The sequence below is a fragment of the Pelecanus crispus genome, chromosome 2 (genome assembly GCF_030463565.1).
Source record: "Pelecanus crispus isolate bPelCri1 chromosome 2, bPelCri1.pri, whole genome shotgun sequence".
Taxonomy (NCBI): domain Eukaryota; kingdom Metazoa; phylum Chordata; class Aves; order Pelecaniformes; family Pelecanidae; genus Pelecanus; species Pelecanus crispus.
The window spans coordinates 155,147,124-155,156,571 of NC_134644.1; positions in this window are offsets into that span (position 1 = coordinate 155,147,124).

Consider the following 9,448-nt stretch of genomic DNA (forward strand, 5'->3'; position numbering starts at 1 on the left):
TGTATCTCCTAATTCTGGGATTAATAGTTAAGCTTATTTCCTGATTACTCTCTACATAAGCGAGTAGAAGTTTTTCACAAAATAATTTTTATGAAAATGTTGCTTTGGATTATATTGAAATGTTTCCTTTAATTTTTATTTTGATGAAAAGTATATTGAAGGTATTGTAAAATTTAATGTAAACTTTAAAAATAATTTTTGCATTGTATTATATTCATTTTCTTTTTTACATAATTTTTACTTTTGCTTTATTCAGGTATAGTAATGGTAATGTGTATTATGCACATGCAATATCCATGTGTCCAGCTGTTTCATTATCAAACACAAGATCTTTTGGCTTAGGAAGGAAATAAAAGATGTTTCAGTGAAAATTTTATGTGAGCTTAATGATAATATCTTTAAGGATTCTGAAAAGGTAAAGTAACTCTTCTGCTTTTAACAAGGCATAATAAAATAATGTAAAATAAAATACCAAAGATAACATCACAAGATACTAGCTTGAAACATTCTAAATGACAGCTTTCTAGCATGAAAGCAATTGATTTTGAAATACTGGCTTTGTGGATTTTTTGTCCAATTGAGTTTTTCCCAGATACGCCAGTTTCAACAAAACAGCATCTAGCTCCATGTGGCTTTTAATAGACAAGCTTATTTCTGAAATTCTAAATAGAAATGGAAAGAAATCCCTTTTTCTCAGTCTTTTTAAAGTGGTTTAGAAAACGTCAATTTATCTCTACCTCTTGTGAATTAACTGCTTGATCTTCCCACCAAAGCAATAGCAGCACTACCAGATTTGACAGTGCCGCAGATCCAGCGAGGATTTGGGTTTTAAGAGAATCGCTACAGGGGGCCGGGGTGCTCAGGCTGGCAGGACTCGGCACACCGCACTAGGACGACTGCATTTTCCCAGAACACAAAACCTTTGCCTGAGAAAGGTAAAACACCCAAAGAAAACAAAACTCAGATTTTGAAGACATTTCATCCAGGACTTCACCTGGCTTCACTGTTCATCCTGCATTTTTTGTTTACTTTTTTTAGATCTTCCACTGATCTTAACAGAAGTTTATAGCATATAAGCATATCTACCTATGGGTTGCAGCAGTGTCCCAATTAATGTAATTACATGTTTTTGAGAGCTATATGTGATTGGGGTGTGTGAAGACATCTCAAGGGGAATGGCAGAGGTGCCTGGAGTCTTGAATCTTGCGATTTAGTGAATGCCTGTTAAACACAGCAACGGAGGAAAATCAAACTGATTCATACATTGGTCATGTGCATGTTAGTTTTAAACATTTATGTCGGTACTTGCCAGGTGGTGCTTTGGGAGCAGGGCTGTGGAAGGTGCACAGTAGCAGCAGACATGAGGCAAAGACTGCAGCCGTCGGGTTTTAGCTGGTAGTTTTTGCTGGTGATACCTCCCATGCATGGTTGGCTGCTTCCCCTCCCAGGGACAGGGTCCGGTGCTCACCAAAGGCGATAAATTTCTTCATCCACGTGTTGTGTGCAAGCACGTGCTGAAAGTGGGGGGAGGGTTTTCCTGAGACGACAGACACATACGTACAGATAATTTCTGTTCTCGTATCTAACTCTTTCCTGCAAAATAACAGTATGAGTGGTGGTAGCAGAAGATGACAAAAAATAGAAACCAACCTAATGGAAACAGCGGAGGTGAGATAAACTCAATTTTGTACAAGAATGGTTCTTATCAAGAGGGTGGTGAAGCACTGGAACAGGTTGCCCAGAGAGGCGGTGGAGGCCCCATCCCTGGCAACATTCAAGGTCAGGTTGGACGGGGCTCTGAGCACCCTGATCTGGTTAAAGCTGTCCCTGCTCACTGCAGGGGGGTTGGGCTAGATGACCTCTAAAGGTCCCTTCCAACCCAAAGCATTCTGTGATTCTATGATACTGTCACAGCAAGGTTTTGCCTTGTGAAAATGCTTTTCATATCAGCTCTCTTTTTGTCTGGCTGTCTTTCAGATCAAGAAGATACTGGAGCTTGCAATGCATGGATTGTTAAATTTATGGAATTGAGAACAAGGCTGTAAGTGTAAGTAACAATGACAAAAAAGTTGAGAAGGGGAGTGAGCAAAGACCTGCTTGGGAGCCATCACCTTGAAGGCATGGGCACACACATCAGAGGTGTGAAAGGAATCCCATGGAGAAGGCAGGCATGGCAAGAGGCTCCCTTGAACCCCTGGATATCCAGCACCTGAATCCCTGAAAAGGCCAGGATTTCTGCAGGAGAATACCTTCTTTCATTACTTTTTGCAGCAAATAAAGGAATTGATGAACATGGAAATGCTTGGTAGAAGGCACATGGCTATGATGCCAGGTACAGAAAGCCAGCTGTAAGTTTGTTAGGACTTTTTCCTTACTTTTTAGGTTTGTCCTGAGGTTTAGTTAACTAGTGAACAGAAAATAGGTGTAACAGAAAGAAAAGCAGGAAGAGGCCACACCTAGTGTGGCAGAGTAAGACTTTTTTCTCATTGACATTTAAAGCTGGATCCTCAATTCTTTGTTCCAGACTTTGACTCTATGGCAAATAACCACATCAAGGGAAGAAAGATATATGTGACTATAACGTGCAGGCAAAACTGTGCATATCTGGTGCATAAAAAGGGTTCTGGATTTTGAGGTCTACTAAATCAGTTGGGTTTTATTGCAGTATGGTTTTTTGGTTCATTTGTTCAGGAAGAGAGCATATATTAAATATGAAGACCATATCTATATAGGAAAATAATGATTTTATTATTTCAGAAAGCAAGAAAAATATGTAATGCCCTAGTATTCCTTTAATCTGTGAGTGTAATACATCTTCTTTCTTTAACCAGGCTTCTAAATCAAAGTCCCAGTTAATTAATGAGGCCCTTCTGTCCACTTTATAAAGTTTAAGTTGTCCAACAAAGACTAAAAATGATTGGTGACTCAGGTGGACAGTGAAAAGCTAGATTTCAAGTATTAAATAACTACCCTGATTCACATAAATTGCACCGTAAATTGACTTTTTAATGTTAAGACAAAAATGGATTCAAAGTTATAGCGCTTGCTCTAGAAAATTTGCAGTCAGGGAAAGGGCTGAGTTAATTGAATAAATAATACACCCATACCCCTTAATATATAATATATTAATGCAAGGTATCTTCATATTGATCCGCTGCAAAACAGTCATGATGACCTACTTATTTTTGTGTAAAGAGTAGGATTTTAAAATATCAGCTGACATTATTTTTCTTCATTACTGGGTTAGGTTGGACCGTGCTCACTTAGTATGTGCGGACACTAACCATACAGTTTAAAAACACTGAAAAGAGCTGTAAAAGCTTTCCAGATTTCCCAACTTTTAAAAATTCCCATCTCTCATTAAGGATGTGCTAAAGCATGCTTCTAATGAATAGCTCTGAGTGATTTTTTGTCACATCAAGATTTTCATAGAAAAATGAATTAGTAGAAACTTTGGTCAAACTTTTCAGCAATTTATATTTTTTACATTTAATGTTTAATGTAAATCTGATGTCGAACAGCAGTTCTATCCCATACTGCCTGTATGTTTTTCAGTTGCATCTTCCTTCCTCTTGTTGTAGTACAGCTACTGGACACCAAACTGTGGAGCTACCAGATGCTGTGTGACCATTCTAGGAGAGGTGCGCTGGTTCCCATGGTTTGGCAAGTTCCTCAACAAAGACGTTTGAAGAAACTTTCAGTCACTGACATGAACAGAGGCAGGCTTCCCTAGGTCCTTCTCATGGCTAGAGAAAAGATCTGGAGATGTTCCCACGCAGGAATTCATAGGCGGGGGCAGAGATTTGAGAGTTTCGTGGGAAGGCATTGCCAGCCAGGCTCCTGAGCTTGCATCCGCTGCAGGTGGCAAGGAAGGTGCGAATGCATGCTTCCAGTGGCGCTGTGCAGTGGCATGTCTGTGTCCTTCAGAGCGTGCCCGGGCACGGAGCGGGACTGCAGGAGGAAACACCTGCTCAGCCCTTCAAGCTGTGTTTTGTGCCAAGCCACGTGCAGCTGTCAGTGGCTTTGCAATGCGCTCGGTCGATGCTGTGTACTCACAAATATTGCTGTTGTCTGTGCTGGGTTTAATTTGGGGGGATTGAAAGAAAGTACCTTGGGAAGGATTGCACGAGGAGAAGACACGTAAACCTTTCTTCCTGACTCAACTTTGTTATTTTTGCAAATGTGGAACGCATTTGGTCTGGCATCTGATTTGATTTGTTTACTGCTTTTGTGTCCCACATTTGCAGAGGCTTTCCAAACATAGATATTTCCCTCATCTGGCCTGGCTCTGTCTTTTGCACAGAAACCACAGTATAGGTGGGTGGAGTACACGTCCAGGGTGTTTGGGTGGGCCATAAAGGGGAACACGGTGAACTTTTGGAATAACCTGGGCTGTACTTTCAGGCTTGCCCATGGTTCAAGTGTAGAAATTACAGGATTTGTTTGGGAAATTGTGTTAGACAATATCCGCTATCAGTCCTTACCTTGGTTGCATGCAGCTCGCTCTTTCCATGATCCGCCCCTGGATGTGGAATATTACAGCACTGTTACGAATTATTCTGTCTGTGTGCTTTGGAAAGTATGCCGTATGGCTCATTTTCAAACATCACTTTTGTTATAAAAATCAGTGGCTCCTACAGTGACCTGAAACTAGTCAGGTAGGATTTAAAAGAGCAAAGAATTTCGCAGATGGCTGATGCGTTACTTCATTGTGGTATGTGTAAATAGTTCTGTGTTTCAAAAAAGTATTTCCCCCTTGTGTTCTAGATAAGGCTATTACTAGTTTTTCATACAGTTGTAATTCCCAGTTTAGATGGGATGTATTTTAGTCAAATCAAACTGAAAGAAGGAACAAACCCGTCCTCTCAGCCCAGCCTTTTTCCAGCCACAGCCCCCTCCCTGGAGTCCTCCTTCTAACCACCATCCCAGCTGGCCTTGCCCTTTTCAAATACGCTGAGGCATTAAGTAAGTACTAGCTCCACTGCCCTTGCCACCTGGCATATCTGCCAGAAGGGTTGGGATATCTAAAAAGGGTAATTTTTTTCTGTGTAGACTCTGAGGCTCAGTGTATAGACCCTGTCATACTGTAGTCTCTCAGAAATGCATTGACTTCACTTGAACACCTCTGTAATGGCCCAGAAGAAGACACTTTTCCCCAGAAGCAGTTGCCTAGCATGCATCATTCTTGGCAGTATCTGCAAATAAACTTCTTGTAATTCATTTAATAATTTTCAAATAAAAAAATTATGATAGCTGCGGACAGCTATAAATAACAGAAATGAAACACATTATTTGCACTGCGCCTTCACATGCACTTGTTTAGCTCTTTTTGCTGTTAAGTTAAAACATCTGTTTCTATGGAAGTGGAGCATTCCATGCAACAAACACAGCACTGGAAGTGACCCACATATTAAATGACAACATTTGACAAATTCTAGCAGTTGATTACTGGGGAGGAGTAGACTGCGGTTATAATCAGAGTAAACCAAAAAAATGTGTACCTTTATAAACCTAGAGTTTAAATGAAACATCTGTACTAAATCATGTTTGTAGAACAGCACTGTAGCCAACTACCAGACCATATGATAATGGGGTGTTTTTAACAATCCCTATTTCCATCGCCATCCTCCAAATCAGATCCAGCCTTTGCCCACTGGCATGAATTCTGCTGGAAACCAACTGGGATAGTGTCAGGCTACAGTGGATGCTGTCAGTTTAGATACCGATACCTGTAAAAAGTTAGTGATTCCGATACCTCATGGAGACTATAAGCACAGGTAGAAACTCAGGTGAATATTAGGGTGCTTTGTAGGCTACAGTCCTTTCCAGGCATATTTTAACCGAGCCTTACAGCCTGGAAAAGGTTGATATGCCGCAGTGACTGTGGAATCTTATTCTTAAGGAAATGTGAGCGTGTAGCAAGAAAGTGGGTATCAGAATTGCAGCATCAGGTCAGCTGGTGATAAACCGAGAGTGCTCAGGCTGGCACCAAACCCAGGTTTGGCAGCTCACTTAAACATAATTCTTCGGGTCTGTGAAACTGATACACAAAAGTCAAGTAAGTACAATTTTCTCTCAGTGCTTCCTGTTGCTGCTAAGTGGATACAAAGCAAAAGAAAACTAGTTTAGTCCATCTCTTTACGTAGATTCTTAAACTGATATTCGTTAGTAGTATCTGAACACATGAATTTTCTTATTACTGTGGAATAGTCCCAGAATTAATTTAAAAAAACAAACAAATGCCCAAACTTTGTATTAGCTTTACATAGTCACTACAATATTTCAAAAACAGAAAAAAGGCAAACCCATCCTGCAACTAAAATGTTACTTTTAGATGGCCTGTAATAAAAAAGTTGCCACTGTATTAGGAAAATATGGTCAGAATTCCTTGACCAACATGAGTGATGCTCAATAAAAATTGAAATATTGAAATGGTGAAATATTTCTTGAGTGACCCTCAAGAAACAGTAGTTAATCGGCACATGGAAAGTTCTCACTCTGAACAAGTAAATGAGTACCATTTGGCAGGAATAAAATGACAGGCTACATTAACAGGACAGGAAACAAAGAATATAATGAATGGTGATGTCTAAATTTACATTTATTGGTTAGCAGGACTTACCTAAAATACTGTAATAATCAAATTGTCTCATTACTTAGAGCTAACCTGTCAGGGCATTACGTCAATGAGGAGTTAATGGGATTCTTATTTAAGAACAAGGGACAAGTATTTAAGATAACATGCAAGTTGTACAATGAAGAGGTAGGGAAAAATCTATATAGTATTCATTTAAAGTATTATTTTGACGGATTTTCGTGATCCAATACTTTGTTTTAAACATTATATTTAAGTTTGCAAATAGTTATAAGAAGCTTAAATACTGAGACCACGGCCATAGTAGAAATTGTGACTGGTAGGTTACTGAATTCAAGAATAATAACAGGAAAGTGGACATCCAGTGCAACGAGTGTGCTTAAATGTACAAGAAAATCTGAAATAAAAAGCAGAATTACTTTGAGATAAACACAGAAGGTGGGGGGGAAGGTTAAAGCTCAAAAGACTTAGAAATACAAGATCGTATTTGGTCTTATATTTTATTAAACTTTTTCATAGATTTATAAATGTTATTGTCACAAGGGACTATTAGATCATCTGGCCTGACTTGATCTTGTAGAAAAGCAATGTCTAGAGGGTCCTCTGAGAGGGCTCTTCCTCAACTTATTTGATACCGTATAACTAATAACATACAGTGCTATTACACAAAATGAAACGCTTTGCCATATAGATCTTTAATGAAATAATTCTCAGAATATATTTCTTGAATAGCCATTTTTATGATGGTGTTTATTTCAAAATCCAATGAAGAACTTAACTTCTAGTATTTACCTGAGTTTCAGTTCAAGTTATTTGCTTCTGGTGTCATAGCATCTGACAAAAAACATCACTTGATCGGGACCATCTAAATTTCCTTATTCTTTGGCCTCTTTCTGTGTCAGGCCATCAGTATATATTTCAATATATTACTTTCTGAGTCATTTATAATGGCACAGATGAACTGTTGTATAAAGTTGAAAAAATATCTCTGAACCTGCCAACATCAGTGTCTCGTTTCTTAAGACTAACCTTTTGGTTTGGAAGATTTTTACAATGGTTGTATGTCTGATTAATGAAAGTTGTCAGTTTAATCTGCCTCATCAAATGCCCTACTAACTAAACTTCTACTTTTATTTAGGAAGAGTGTTAGTAATTGGTGAAATCATTCCAAATTCTATATAGAGGCAATTTCAGAGGGTTTTTTTACACCACAGTGTGAAGGCTGCTAGTTATATGCTATGACCTATCACTCATGAACAAAAGAGCGTTACATACACAGTAAATAACAGCTATGGATATTTTAGACAAGCTATCAGTCCAGATAAATTTTGGAACACCTTTCTTAAAATATGTTAGACAAAGTAGAGTTATTCTTCTCTCAACAAATGCAGCTACATCTTAACATCATGATTTTTAGAACCATCTCATATTAAACTCACTCCAGCAGAGAAATCTTGAATTTTGTAAAGTCAGTGAGCATGCCCGCTAGCATTTTGTAACTCTATTGCATTTCTCTTCTTGTATCATGCACCATTATTTAATTCTATTTTGCCATTTGTATGTCGTGTGGGATCCTGTCTGTATGGCATGACAGTTGAAAGTCTGGCACACATTCCTGACAGCTGTTTTGAAGTGAAGGCTGCAATGCGTGCTACATCTGGAGGTGCTGAGGTTTGAGTGCAGACAGTGGAAAAGTCCAATTTCTCTTTGGGGATGACTGGGATAGATTTACAGTATCTAAGCTCTCATTCAGGAAGGGGACTCCATAAGGATCTACTCAGGCAGATGCCATTGCAAAATCAAAGCCAAAACTCTATGGCACATTTTGTGATAATACAAAATAAGTTAAATAAAAACAAGTTAAATATTCAGTTAGGGGACTCACGGACATTGCCTATACTATCCTGAAATGGCAGCCAAAAAGTATAAGTTTTCTGTCTGGTTTTCTTCTAATTTTTAAGTTATGTTTTTGTTTACTTATTGTATATCATTGTAAAGTCAGATCTAGACTTCATAGCAGACTATGGATGACGGGAGAATTGCTAAAATGGTAACACTATCAATGTCAAGAAATTAAAACCTAATTAATTAAGATGCTATGTGTCTTAAGGGGAGTGGAAGAGAAAGGGGTTGGCTAGTTATTTTTTTAAACTTGATCTGTTGAAATCTTTGTTCTGTGAAAAGGATGATCCTTTATTAATGATTTCCAGTCAAAACTCTTAATTCACACATTTGTGTCACATAAAAATAGTACATTCTATAGTTATAAGAAATCTTCAGGTTTTAGGGTCTTAGTAATTCTTTATAAAGAAGTGCTGTATAAAAATATAGTTGATTTTGCTTAATTTCAGAGCAAAATAGCAATTCACTTTATACACTTGTATATTTAGACAATAAAGCTGGCCAAATTTTACAGTGTGTACACTGTAGCATTCAAGGAGCAATGCATTTTTGGAACTGTAGGCCTTCCTCCTGCAACGCTTATTCCTGAGAGTAGTACTTTCCAAATATTTCAGGTTTCTATTTATCAATCCAGAGTGTTGCTCCTAAAATAAAAGTATCCTGGGTACTTTATAATGCATAAGCAGGTGACAGGATTGGCTGGGAAGGTGACTGGTTCGGGTATTGGCATTTCCTTGATTTTTTTTTTTTCAAGTCTCCACAAGTATTTTCATTCTTCTGGCTTTTGGAGACACAGTGCTTCCAAAGAACTGAGCGCCAGCCATGAATACTGGATACACCTCTGAAGCAAATGTGGAATCAGTGAGGAGCTGAGGAACGCTCATGTTCACACTATATCCCTCTTCAAGGCCATGTTGTGCCACATAACAACCGTTTGACCTCACTGTACCA